Below are 15,198 nucleotides of genomic sequence, written 5' to 3'. Positions count from 1 at the left end.
TTTCAGAATGATGGCTTTCATGAGTTGGCTATATGGATTTTTTTAAAGGACAAACAGTAATGAAATGTTTGAAGCACTTGTTCCTGAAAATTATGAACATTGACACAAATTCTACCTCTGTCAACTTTTATTTAAATCAGTGAATATTTATGTAAGAATTTGGTTTAAAAGAGCTTTATCCATGTGTATATTTTCATATATATGACAGAACTGAATATGCATGAATAGTGCTAATGTTATATCTGTATTTTTATTATTCCTGATTTAAATTACTTCTCAAAGTGTGCTTATACTGTGGATTAATATGATGTATTATTCACATTATGCTTTAAAATCTTTTTCTTAATGAGCCATGATATATGTATATAAATATTCTAGTTTCCATGCCTGTGTTTATAACCTATATCATTAATACATTCAGAAGGGATGATCAACTTTGATGCTATGCTGTCATGTTTAACGTTTTTCTTCTAAATGTAAAATTAATTATGTACCAATATGCTGTCTATCATTGAGGGGACTATATTCAGGTCTATTCTTATAATAGCAAAGGTCTTGATAAAATAATGGTTACCATATATAATTTGTTATTGCCAACTAGAAGAACTGTGATAGAAAAGATACATTGGGCTTCCCTGGTGGCGCAGTGGTTGAGAATCCGCCTGCCGATGCAGGGGACACGGGTTTGGGCCCCGGTCTGCAAAGATCCCACATGCCGCGGGGCGGCTGGGCCCGTGAGCCATGGCCGCTGAGCCTGTGCGTCCGGAGCCTGTGCTCCGTAACGGGAGAGGTCACAACAGTGAGAGGCCCGCATACTGTAAAAAAAAAAAAAAAATTCATATATTATGTACAATATTATACTATTTTGGCTATCACATGGACTCTTCACATAATATAAATGCTATCAAAATTAAACTAAAAGCTGTATTTAGAATTTTGTAAAACTATAGAACAGAAATTTGGGATATTTTTCAGTAAATAAAATTTCTCACTGTACTAATCTAAAATTTTGAATACAAAAGTATCAATATATGGGGTAAATACAGTAAAACATTTTGTTAGAATTCCAATATACATTCAATAATATCCAGGTTTTTGCTTCTAAACCTGTGTTGTAATTTATCAGTCTTCCAGAATAGTATGTAAACACTGACCTGTGGTGGCATATTAGATAGAAAACAGCTTTTTACAGTGAATTTTCAAAGTTGTAACTTTAAAGGATTTAGATATATACAGATATTAATAAAAGAACAAAAGTACAAAATAGATTGTCATACAAAAACTAATTGTGTGGGCTTCCCTAGTGGTGCAGTGATTGCGAGTCCGCCTGCTGATGCCGGGGACATGGGTTCGTGCCCCGGTCCAGGAAGATCCCACATGCCGCGGAGCGGCTGGGCACGTGAGCCATGGCCGCTGAGCCTGCGCGTCCGGAGCCTGTGCTCTGCAACGGGAGAGGCCACAACGGTGAGAGGCCCGCGTACCGCAAAAACAAACAAACAAACAAACAAAAAAACCTAATCGTGTTTAAACCATACACATTTGAAGAAAATCCTGTTTTTAATAGATTTCATTATGATCTAAAAAGAACTTAAAAACTAGCATTGGAAAATGGAAAACCAATTATTTATGATACATTTTATTTCCTCCTGTGGTTTAATAAAGTGGAGTTTGTGTGTGAGTGTTTGTGTGTACCTGGGGGTGGGCAGCGCTCTTTTTCTAAAACTAATATTCCTTATATGTTCTCATTATGCCCTTTGCAGTAATTAACTGTGTATTTGGTGTGATGTGGCTTACTTTTTCACCATCTATGTAATTTTATATATTCTATCTCCTGTGTGTGAATTCACAGCAAAATACAATAGAAATGGGACTATTTACAATGTCATATGGAAAATCTTTTAATAAATATATGTAAATAAAAGTTAAAAATTTGTCCCCACCTTTTCCCCAAAGCAACATATCTAACAGCAAGGCATATTTTGTTAGATATTTTATTTTTAATGTTTCTATAATTTAAAAATGTATTGTTTGCCATAATTGTTTATTTTCATAACCAGCCATGATACAATTTTTTAAAGTAGTTTTATCTTGAAACACTGAATGTTCTGACCTTTTATAGATGTTTTTAATTTGTTTTAAATAATTTTAAATTATGGAGCTTGCATAGATTTTCCAATAAACTTTCCAGTCAATTTATTTTCTCTTTCTTACAAATAATTTTGTATAATGGTAGCAATATTCTTAATTCTAAAGTTAAGTATAATTTACTCAAATCAAATTGTATCATGGTGGGATATGGGGAAGTCTCAGAACTCAGATTCCAGGCACTTTCTTTTTTTTTTTTTTAACATCTTTATTGGAGTATAATTGCTTTACAATGTTATGTTAGTTTCTGCTGAATAACAAAGTGAATCAGCTAAACGTGTACATATATCCCCATATCCCCTCCCTCTTGCATCTCCCTCCCACCCTCCCTATCCCACCCCTCTGGGTGGTCACAAACCATGGAGCTGATCTCCCAGTGCTTTGCGGCTGCTTCCCACTAGCTATTTTACATTTGGTAGTGTATATATGTCAGTGCCACTCTCTCACTTCATCCCAGCTTCCCCTTCCCCCTCCCCATGTCCTCAAGTCCATTCTCTACATCTGCGTCTTTATTCCTGTCCTGCCCCTAGGTTTGTCAAAACCATTTTTTTTTTCAGATTCCATATATATGTGTTAGCATAATGGTATTTGTTTTTCTCTTTCTGACTTACTTCACTCTTTATGACAGACTCTAGGTCCATCCACCTCACTACAAATAACTCTGTTTCGTTTCTTTTTATGGCTGAGTAATATTCATTCCATTGTATATATGTGCCACATCTTCTTTATCCATTCATCTGTCAATGGACACTTAGGTTGCTTCCATGTCCTGGCTATTGTAAATAGAGCTGCAATGAACATTGTGGTACATGACTCCTTTTGAATTATGGTTTTCTCAGGATATATGCTGAGTAGTGGGATTGTTGGGTTGTATGGTAGTTCTATTTTGTTTTTTAAGGAACCTCCATACTGTTCTCCATAGTGGCTGTATCAATTTACATTCCCACCAACAGTGCAAGAGGGTTCCCTTTGCTCCACACCCTCTCCAGCATTTATTGTTTGTAGATTTTTTGATGATGGGCAACTGGCACAAAAACAAATACAGATCAATGGAACAGGATAGAAGGCCCCAGAGATAAACCCACACACATATGGTCATCTTATCTTTGATAAAGGAGGCAAGAATATACAGTGGAGAAAAGACAGCCTCTTCAATAAGTGGTGCTGGGAAAACTGGACAGCTACATGCAAAAGAATGAAATTAGAACACTCCCTAACACCATACACAAAAATAAACTCAAAATGGATTAAAGACCCAAATATAAGGCCAGACACTAGAAAACTCTTAGAGGAAATCATAGGCAGAACACTGAGATAAATCACAGCAAGATCCTTTTTGACCCACCTCCTAGAGAAATGGAAATAAAAATAAACAAATGGGACCTAATGAAACGTAAAAGCTTTTGCACAACAAAGGAAACCATAAGCAAGATGAAAAGACAGCCCTCAGAATGGGAGAAAATATTTGCAAACGAAGCAACTGACAAAGGATTAATCCCTAAAATTTACAAGCAGTTCATGCAGCTCAATATCAGAAAAACAACCCAATCCAAAAATGGGCAGAAGACCTCAATAGACATTTCTTCAAAGAAGATATACAGATTGCCAACAAACACACGAAAGTTTGCTCAACATCACTAATCGTTAGAGAAATGCAAGTGAAGACTACAGTGAGGTATCATCTCACACCAGTCAGAATAGCCATCATCAAAAAATACCTCCCATTTTTAATCTCCCATTTTAAAACCCTCTCGAACCATACCATTCCATTTTTCATACTCTTTATAGCAAAAGTTCCTTGAAAGGAGTTATCCATATTCACTTCATGCCACCTTTCCTTCTTGAACTATTCTAATCACAATTTATTCCCATTACTCCAGTCAAACCATTCTTATCAAGGCACCAACAACGCCCATGTGTTCTTTATTTCCACTATTACCTTTTTCATAACTAATATTTCCACTTAGTGCTTTTTCGTTATGTTTTGTTGTTTGATACTGCTCCTATTTTTCTTTGAGGAAGGATTAGGTATAGATATAGCTTTAAAATAGTGCATTTGAAGATAAGATTGAGGACTTCTTCCAGAAGGCATCAGAAAAAGAGATCGAAAATGTAAAAGAAAAGATGAGCATCATAGAGGATATGTGTAGGACTGCCAACATCCAGGTAATAATGAGCCTTAGAAATGATTAATACTAGAAAGGAGTGTAGAAAATAGTTTAAGAAATAATGGAGATAAATGTCCCCAAATTAAGGATACTTTAATAAAGTCTGAGGTCTTTATTAAAAGGGCTCAGAGAAAGCCAAGTAGGAGAGAAGGAAAAACCCACATTTAGACACAATATTGAAGACAGGAGAGAAATTATAAAAGCTTCAGAGAGAAAACAGGTCACCTAAAAAGGAACAAGGTTCAGATTTACATGTTATGGACTGAATGTGTCTCCCAGAATTGCTATGTGGAAACCCTATTTTCTAATGTGATGATATTAGGAGGTGGGGCCTTTGTGAGGTAATTAGGGCATGAGGGTGGAGCCCTCATGAATGGGATTAGTATCCTTGTAAAAGGAATCCCAAAAAGCTCTCTTGCCCTGTCTGCTGTATGAGGGTACAATAATAAGTCAGCAGTCTATAACCCAGAAAAGGGCTCTCACCAGAACCTGACTGTGCTAGCACCCTTATCTCAGACTTCTAGCTTCCAAAACCATGAGAAATAAATTTTTATTGTTTACCAATCTATGGTAAATTATTATAGCAATTCCAACAGACAGAGACAACATCAACCTTCTCAATAATTACACTGGAAACAAGAGCAACATAGTATTTTTAGAATATTGAAAGAAATGAATTTTGAACCTATTTTATAACTGTGCTGTTATTCAAATCTGAAGGTGTAATAAAAATGTTCTTAGGCATACAAAGTCTCAGAATGTTGTCAAGTGAAGATCATTGAAAAAACTTGAAGGAAGTAATCAATTATAGAAGTAGGTACAGAAGATGCTGCAAGAGATGTTATAATTAAAGATAATAAAATAGCTTGGTAAAGCATATTAATAAAAAGAGGAGGGACAAAAAAAGAAACAAAATATATCTATAAAAATTAAGACCAAAATTTTAGAATCTGGATAATACCAACATGCTAGATAGTGGGGAGGAGGACAGAAAGAGAAGAAAGGCACATGAGAAGAGGTAAAATACTTGTCAGGAGAACATACAAATCTCAATATTTCAGAAATCAACAAGGAGGGCTAACAAACAGTTGTCTTTAAGAGCAACTATCAAAATGATATAACAGGGCTTCCCTGGTGGCACAGTGGTTGAGAGTCCACCTGCCGATGCAGGGGACACGGGTTCATGCCCCGGTCCAGGAGGATCCCACATGCCGCGGAGTGGCTGGGCCCATGGGCCATGGCCGCTGGACCTGTGCGTCCGGAGCCTGTGTCCGCAGCGGGAGAAGCCACAACAGTGAGAGGCCCGCGTACCACAAAAAAAAAAAAAAAAAAAAACAGTAAACACATAGAACTTTACTCTTACCAGGCACTTTCTCAAGAGTTTTACATATATTAATTAATTCCCACAACAACCATATTCTCCTTTATTCTCATTTTACAGTTGAGAGCACAGGCAAGACTTGCCCATGACCACTTAACTAATAATGATGAAGTCATTTTGGGACGCTTTCAAAAGTAATTTAATATTTAAGCCAGCAGAAGAACACTTGACCTCTGCAGTGTAAAGCAGGAAAAGAAAAAAAAAAATCAAGAAAACAAAATTGAAGTACAGTAGATGGAAAATATGAAACAAAATGGCAGAAATAAATCCTTATGCAAGAGTAACCACAATAAATTGTAAATTGATGGATAAAATCTATCAATAAAAAGAAAGAATCAAGGGCTTCCCTGGTGATGCAGTGGTTAAGAATCCACCTGCCAGTGCAGGGGACATGGGTTTGATCCCTGGTCCGGGAAGGTGCCACATGCTGCGGAGCAACTAAGCCCGTGAGCCACAGCTACTGAGCCTGTGCTCTAGAGCCCGCGAGCCACAACTACTGAGCCCACACACCACAATACTGAAGCCTGTGCGCATAGAACCTGTGCACCACAGCAAGAGAAGCCACCACAATGAGAAGCCGACACATTGCAACGAAGAGCAGCCTCCGCTCGCGGCAACTAGAGAAAGCTCATGCGTGGCAACGAAGACCCAACACAGCCATAAATAAATAAGTTTTTTTTTTTTAAGACAGAATCATATTAAATTTAAAAGACAGGGGACTTCCCTGGTGGCGCAGTGGTTAAGAATCCGCCTGCCAATGCAGGAGACACGGGTTTGAGCCCTGGTCCGGGAAGGTGCCACATGCTGCGGAGCAACTAAGCCCGTGCACCACAACTACTGAGCCTGCACTCTAGAGTCTGCGAGCCACAACTACTGAGCCCATGTGCCACAGCCACTGAAGTCTGCACACCTAGAGCCTGTGCTCCCAACAAGAGAAGCCACTGCAACGAGAAGCCCGCACACCACAACGAAGAGTAGCCCCCGCTCACCGCTACCAGAGAAAAGCCCGTGTGCAGCAATGAAGACCCAATGCAGCCAAAAATAACATAAATACATTTTTTAAAAGAAAGAATGTACAGGGATACTCAGGGGTGTATGGCACATTGCCTGTCCCAAGGATATTCTATCCCTTGATCCTATACATTCTTGGCTGAAGTTGAGTATGCCACTCCATTGACCACTGCCTAAAATGCCCAACAGAGGCTGGGACCAGACCTGTTCAATGTGTCTCATATAGCATTAATTAAGGCTAATACCAGTAAGATTCCAAAAGCAGAAGGAAGAGGCTAACCAGCAGTACTGATCTCAATTGTGCCTTCCAGGATCCCAGACATAGCCAACTATAGTTATCATGGGGAACAGAGGGTGTTATTTTAGACATGAAGGATGTGGTCTAAAGTCATTCTGCTATCCAATATGACTCATGCAATTTAGATTGACTGGCTAATCTCTGGTGTCATTGCCGATGGGGCAATAGGTGAGCAAAAAAGCAACCCTCATCCACAATGGAGAGTTCATGGCCATCTCTCCCCCACATACAAACAGATAGCCCAAAAGTCACAAGTCACTCCACTTTGGGGTTTGTTGTTAAACTTGATTTGGATCATCATCACATTGGTTTGGTTGAGAAAAACCTGGGCTATGTCACTGGGTAGTGATAGCCTTGAGACTTGTACATGGCATAACCCAAAGCTGCTCAGCAGTCAGGAGAAGCATATGAATTTGTATCAATCCGATTTTTAAAAGATTGCGTTGGTGTGTGTGTTTGTACATGTACAAGGCAGAGTCCATGCCTGGGAGCTTCTATCGATGGCATTAGGCGTAGCAAAATAAATGGTTCAAGAGTGGATGAGTTTTTCTGTTTTCATAGCATGTGGACAGGGATGACAGACACAGCAGCAGGTCAGATTGCCAGCCACTGCAGTTTCTTGATTCAGGCAGACCATATGATTTTTTGCAGGCTGCAATGTAGGCTCTTTGTAGGGGACAAAGAGAGCATTCATTGCTATTGGTTTGGGCCCCGCTCAAAAAATGCTGATTTGTGGGTTAGCTGATATAAAGAACCAAATAGAAAGCCCAAGTGGGCATATACTCTCTCCAGTTCCCCAAAAGTCCAACAAGAAGCTAAACCTCAAAGGTTTGGTTGGAGGAAGAGGGTAGGTGGAGCAGATATACAGCACTCTTTCCTGGGGTGCCAGAGAAATAGAGGGTTGTGAATCTGCCCATTTAAGTCCAAGAAACTTCACTTGGAAAGCCAGCCTGTGGAATTTGTTGGGGTTTATCAGCCACCCCGCTAGTGTAGGTGTGATAGTCAGGGGCCTTGAGATGGAGGCTTCTGACTTGCCAACCAATAGGATGTCATCTATAGGGTGAAAACTTTGAAATCAGAGGGTAAAGGCACACCCACTAGTGACAAATGGCAGAGAGTTCATCTCACAAGCATATCTCTACTTTCTGTACTTCCCTGATTGGGATAATCCCCTCTGTTACTTACAGGATGGAAGTATAAGCCTATAGCACCTCAATTCCTACTATTTATTCAAATGTACAGGCAAGAGCCGAACATTGAATTAGTTCCACCCATATGGTCAAATTAGCTTCTCTTCCCCATTCAGAACCCTGTCCTAATCCCATCAATTAAATTTGAGCATCAGTGGGCCAGGCAGGATGGTGACTTGGGTGCCTATATCCAAGGAAGCCATAGAAATTTGAGTCCCTCCCCTCCCTGAGGTTCCTAAGTATATTTGTACAGAGTGTGTATGGCCTTCAGTCCTCCTTTGGGACAAGGAGATCTTGACCCAAACATTTGGTTTCTTTGAGTAACAAGACTATCCTGACGTCAGAAAAAAGAAGGAGGGAGAGATTGGAGGGTGCAGGGGGAGAGAGCAGCTCCTCTCTTTGGACGAAGAATGTCACCTGCCATATCAGTAAGCAAAGGATGTTGTGGCCATCAAGCCATCAGTGACTGCACCCTGAGGGCATTTCAGGATGGACAAAAGCAGGATCCTGGCCCTGGATAGCTAAGGTTCATATCAAAGGAATGATTTCAATGAGCCCAGACCCTTGCATCCTCCCATACCTAGAAAAGCACCAAATTCATTAACTTGAGATGTCTGTTTTTATTTAATTAACAGTAATATTTTGATGTTCCCACTACCTGGTTTTTGTTGCAAAGAAAACCGGCCCCTCCCTTGTGTACCCTGGCCCCTCCCTTACCTCTTTGGAGCAGTCCCTCAGAGCTATCTGGGAGGCTGTCTTCCAGGCTTAAGTCCTCGGTTTGGTCCACCAAATAAAACATAATTCCCAACTTTTAGGTTGTACCTTTTTTTTTTCAGTTGACATCCCCAATAAGCAAAGCTTTGCACTGACTTCTAATTTCAAGTGGCTGAACCGAAGTTCTATGTCCTTATTGCTGACACCATTTATTTCAGCAGCCACAGTGTATTGCCTTTTGACTGGGGCTGTAGGGCTTGCTGCCCGTTGTCACGATGACATCTCTTTCCTGTCCCACCTGAGCAGGAGAACACCATTCCAACAGCTTGTTTCAATCCCACTTCTCATTGCTCAGCTTCTAAATATTCACTAACAGGTAGGATAGTCCAGGACCCTTATTTCATCACCTTCACTCAACACTTGGGTGAGAGCATTCACTACAATCAGTTCCTGCGCAACCTTCTCCTGTCCCCTAACTTCATCCTTTCTCTTCAGAGAGCCATGTCTGTCAGCACCCATCCTTTTGTGGCCCAAACTGGAGAACTGTGAGTGGTCTGAGACTGTTCTGCTCACAGCCTGGCATGTAGACTGCCACATGTTCCTGAGCGCCGGCAGAGGACAAGAGACTCCTGGGTCAGGGACGAAGCTCTTTATCACTGAACAGCAGGCAGTGTGAGTTTTACCCCAGTTCCTCCTGTCCCCATATCCCACAGGGGGCATGCAGGCAGACCTAGATGGATGCTGCACATGCGGTGGGTTTATATCCCAACTGAAGAATTGGAATTTAGGAAACCTCAGTCTCAAATAAGGGGCTTCAAGCAAACCTGCACAACCTTTGCCCTAGAAGGAGATGTTATCTTTCTTACATTGGACGGAAAACAAAGCTGCCTTGTTCTCTGGGGTGACATTGTCTCTACCTCCCAAGGCTTTACAAGCATCCTTGAAAAGATTGTTCAGAACAAAAACTGTCCCTCAGCAAAAAAAAAAAACCATGCAGAAATTAGAACTCCGTGGACAGTTGTCTCCAACACCTGTAATGTTACCTTTTTTCAAATTCTGGTAAGATGTACGTGAAATGTACCATTTTAACAATTTTTAAGTGTACAGTTCAGTGGCATTAAATACATTCACAATGTTATAGTACTATCACCACTATCCATTTCCAGAACTGTAATATTATTTTTAATGCACCGCTGGTTTTGCATGTAATTTGAATTTTTTATCTGTGCTCATAGGTGGGACTGGCCCATGGTCATCTTTGGTGTGAAAGCAGTGTTGTCTAGCTTTGATGTCATAGTCATCCTTGCTTCCCAGCACATTATGGACCAGAGGGTTTTTGCAGAAACTAATGCCTGTGTCCGGTGATGTGTTATGTACGTGAATATTGAAACACCTGCATTTGAGTAAATATCAACAACATTTTTTTGCGACTTTGTACGTGTCATACTAAGGCATTTTAATATTTTGTTAGAGTGTGATAGGCATTATAAAGGCACCTCCGTGCAGGAGAACAGAACATCTATTACAACTATGCCGTGTTTCACTGCACTTTCCCTGCAAGAGCAGACTACACTTTCTGGCGGCACTTTTTTTCTTGGTCTTGTGGGTATTATTTCCTCTAGAATATGTTCTTTTATTTTACCTGATAGTCGACAAGGTGAATCTTTGCAGGGGGCTCTTTTAGAAACTCCACCAGAAGGACCAGGTGTTGGACTACCATTACATTCACCAGAATGGTCAGTTACCCATTCTCTAGCTAGTGCTAACAAAAATTGCTTGTAAGTCATTTTATTCTGTGCATTAAGGCTACAATAAATTTTAAATGCATTGAATAAACTGCAATTACTCAAATAGAAACCCACTTTCTTATACCATTTTTGAGTTTTCCAGAGGATATTGAAGTTTGCCAGATATTGTTAGGATCAATCAACTCCTTGCATATATTTATTATACTCTAATATACAAGTGGGCTTAGTTATCTGATGGCCAGTCCTCCTGTCTTCCTTTCCTGTAGATGCTATGGAGGTGTCATGAATAGTTGTCACCATGTGGACTACCCTCTTTCCACATGAGAAGAATCACTTCTCCCTTCCATAAGGATGTCATTTCTCCCCTCTGTAGATTTTTAGATTTCTCCTTTAATTGGTTTGATAGACCACAATTCTCTCTTATAATCCCACAAACTCTGGTTTTATTTTTCAACAATATTTCAGATGTGGACACACTGTTGTAATAATTGTTTTGGTAACTATGGTGCCATGAACCAAGATAAGGTTGTAGGACTGATGATATTGTTTCTTGCAGTTTCTTTCCTTCACCTGTGTAAATCTCAAGGTTGCATATATATCCAGTTTCACTTCCGCTAACCATCCTGGCCAAAGCTCCACATTTTGTAAGTTTTCCAGGATTCTAAGATTTTTTTAAAAATATTTATTTATTTGGCTGCGCCAGGTCTTAGTTGCAGCATGCAGGATCTTCGTTGGGGCGTGCGGAATCTAGTTCCCTGATCAGGGATTGAATCCAGGCCCTCTGCGCTGTAGCATGGAGTCCACTGGACCACCACAGAAGTCCGTGAGATTATAGGTTTTGAATCTGAGTTGTCCTCTCCACTTTATCATTGCCTCATCAAGTGATAGCTCTTGTTTGGGTATATAGATCAATTGAAATTTTGGTAGAAAATAATCCAAAAGAGGTTTAACTTTTGAAATTGTGTCCACAGGAAGTGGAGTTTCTGAGTTATCATTAAAGTGAAGAAATTATTTGTTTGAACCTTCTTCTCGTCATAATCTTTGGAAAGATAAGTGTTTCAAGTAAGGGATCAGTTGACCAATATTTTTCCAGTGTGGCTTTCTTATTTTTTCCATCAAAATTATTAATCCAAGAAACTTCATGTCACTGTTGGCTACATTAGTCCATTTTAAAGCCTTACCATACTTTTTATATGATTCTTCATTCTGTTGGCGATACAAGTTTGTTTGAGAAGCAACCAACTCAGAAAAGTCATTACTGGTACGTCCCTGGTGGCACAGTGGTTAAGAATCCACCTGCCAATGCAGGGGACACGGGTTCGAGCCCTGGTCCAGGAAGATCCCACAAGAAGTGGAGCAACTAAGCCCGTGTGCCACAACTACTGAGCCTGCCCTCTTCAGCCCTTGAGCAACAAAAACTGAGCCCGTGAGCCGTAACTACTGAGGCCCAGGCACCTAGAGCCTGTGCTCTGCAACAAGAGAAGCCACCTCAATGAGAAGCCCATGCACCACAACTAACAATAGCCCCCACTCGCTGCAACTAGAGAAAGCCTGCGGGCAGCAATGAAGACCCAACAAAGCCAAAAAAAAGTCGTTACCCCAAATTAATTTTGCTATTTCACTAACACTTTGCGGGTTATTACATTCAGTAGTTACACCTGACACACCTGTAAAGTCTTCTAATTTTCGTGAAATGTTGTCTTCAATCCATTCTTCTGTAGAAGCAAAGGAGCATTCTCCAGCACCGTGAGTTTCATCTTCACTTTCTGTATCAGAATCAATCAGTAAGGTTTTTTGTCTTTCTGTTGGTCTAATATTCACATCGTCTGAAGAACTATCATCTTCTGAGACATTAGTATATATGTCACTCGGACAATCAGAGAAAGTATCTGCATAAAATTCACTGAAAAATTCTTCACTCAAAATTTCATGGTGTCATTTTTGAAAATTTTATGGTAATAAACTTGCATTTATAATATACACAAGGTTGGAACAAAAACCTAATGGAGCAAAATATTAATGATAATGACAATCATAAGTTGTATAATGAACTCGATCAATTTTAAGCTCTAACAGCTTCGCAAGGTGATGTTAATTAATCACTCTCTAAAATACGTAGTGATACGTCTCTGGTCAATAATGTTCGGGTAACAAAAGACGTATTAATACGTCTCTGGCCAATAATGTCCTGGAATGCGTAGTGAAGTTTCTCTTTTCCCATGCCCTGGAACCCCTTGCATTACATGGGAATTGTTGACTCCTTGAAAGTTTGTTAGAGCTGACTCATGAAGTTACCTGGCTAGGTGTCTTTTTTAGAAGAAAACATTTGACCACCTTTTTGATTTCTCCTACAATATTCATCTATTCTGATTTTCTTCCCCTTCTCAAGTCACTTTTGGAAATTCAGTTTTTCTGGAAAATCTGTTTCATCTAGATTTTTAAAAATCCATACCTTAATTGTTTCTCTTGTGAAACGCTTATTTTTTGTCTCTTCACTGACTGACCTTTTCCTAAGAATCAACATTTTATTTTGCTGATCAAATCTACTGTTTGTTTTTATTTCATTACTTCTGCTTTCATTTCCTCTTTTGTGCTTTCTTTGCCTTTATATGTTTTCATTCTTGAGTTATATACTTAGTTTACTTTTAATCTTTCTTAAATTTCCTCTAAGAACCTTGGGCTGTACCCCCAAAGGTATTTTGTCATTACTTTCTAAATAGATTCCTATTTCAGTTCTGGATTATTCATTAACTGGGGTCACTATATAATTCATCATCCAAACTGGGATACTTTCGTGAGTGAAATATGCATATTATGTCCAGACAATAAGTGTAAGCTGGGACTGTTTTGGATGAACCAGAAACGTTCTGGTGAACCACCCTATTTTTTTTTTTTTGCGGTACGCGGGCCTCTCACTGTTGTGGGCTCTTCCGTTGCGGAGCACAGGCTGCGGACGCACAGGTTCATTGGCCATGGCTCACGGCCCCAGCCGCTCCGCGGCATCTTCTCGGACTGGGGCACGAACCCGTGTCCCCTGAATCGGCAGGTGGACTCTCAACCACTGCGCCACCAGGGAAGCCCCTAAACCACCCTATTTTTAACATGAGTTATTTAAAAGGAAGTTTAAATTTTTCACATAGGACATAGGATCTTGTTACAACTTTCTAATGTACTGAATTTTAATCACATAATGTGGTCTGTAAGGATTTTTTTTAATTTATTGAGCTTTTGGGGGTGTGTGGCGCTAAGACTTGGTAAAGTTTTGTGACTGTGCCACATGGTGCTGCACGGAATGTGCATGTTTTCTGTTGGATATACATTTCTTGACATCTTTTAGATCAAGCTTGTTAATTTTCTGTGTAGTTATCTTTATGTGATGTGTCAATTTCTAAGAAAAGTTAAAAGCTCTCTCACTATGACAGTAGATTTTTAACTTTTCCTTTTATTTCCGTTTTTGGCTTAAATAATTCAAAATTTCTATTGTTAGATACGTAAATTTTCAAGACAGTTTTTTTGTTGTTGGCTTGTACCTTTTAGCATTTGATACTTTTTACCTTAAAATCTCTTTTATCAAATATTAATATTGCTGCCTATGCTGTCTACCTTTTTTTGAACAGCTTTATTGAGATATACTTTATATATCTCCATAAAATGCACCCAATTAAATTGTATGATTTGATGATTTTTAGTACATTCACAGCATTGTACAACCAATTTTAGAATATTTTCATCATCCTAAAAAGAAACCTCATACCTATTAAGAGTCACTCTCGGGCTTCCCTGGTGACGCAGTGGTTGAGAATCTGCCTGCTAATGCAGGGGACACGGGTTCGAGCCCTGGTCTGGGAGGATCCCACATGTCGCGGAGCAACTAGGCCCTTGAGCCACAACTACTGAGCCTGCGCGTCTGGAGCCTGTGCTCCGCAACAAGAGAGGCCGCGATAGTGAGACGCCCGCGCACCGCGATGAAGAGTGGCCCCCGCTTGCCACAACTAGAGAAAGCCCTCGCACAGAAACGAAGACCCAACAAAGAAAAAAAAAAAATTAATTAATAAACTCCTACCCCCAACATCAAAAAAAAAAAAAAAAAGTCACTCTCCATTCTCCCCACTCCCCCTCCCCCCAGCCATGAATCTCCTACTGTCTCTATATATTTGCCTGTCTGGACATTTGATATAAATGGAATCATGTGATATATAGTCTTTTGTGCCTAGCTTCTTCCATTTAGCATAACGTTTTCAAGGTTCATCTGTGTGGTAGCATGCATCAGTATTTCATTGCTTTTTTATTGCCAAATATTCCACTGTATGGATAATACCACCTTTTGTTTAATCCATTCATGAGTCGATGTACATTTTGATTATTTCCACTTTTGGCCATTATAAGTAATGCTACCATAAACATTCATGTACCTGGTTTGTGCCGCATATCTTTCATTTCTCTTAGCTGGGTACCTAGGAGTGGGATTTCTGGGTCATATGGTAGGTAACTCCATATTTAACATATTTCGGAACTGCCAACTATTTCCCAAAGTGGCTGCACC

General features: G+C 39.8%; 1 protein-coding gene across 1 annotated transcript in view; it reads left to right on the top strand.

The window, feature by feature from the left end:
* CEP135 (centrosomal protein 135) overlaps positions 1-1,879 on the top strand; it is a 79,097-nt gene extending 77,218 nt beyond the window's left edge. Inside the window, exon 26 of the mRNA XM_059065925.2 lies at positions 7-1,879. The gene's annotated coding sequence lies outside the window, so the exon portion shown is untranslated. The remainder of the gene's footprint in view (positions 1-6) is intronic.
* Positions 1,880-15,198: the final 13,319 nt, after the last annotated feature.

Source organism: Kogia breviceps, chromosome 6, assembly GCF_026419965.1.
Source record: "Kogia breviceps isolate mKogBre1 chromosome 6, mKogBre1 haplotype 1, whole genome shotgun sequence".
Lineage (NCBI taxonomy): Eukaryota > Metazoa > Chordata > Mammalia > Artiodactyla > Physeteridae > Kogia > Kogia breviceps.
This window is presented reverse-complemented; position numbering and strand designations above follow the sequence as displayed.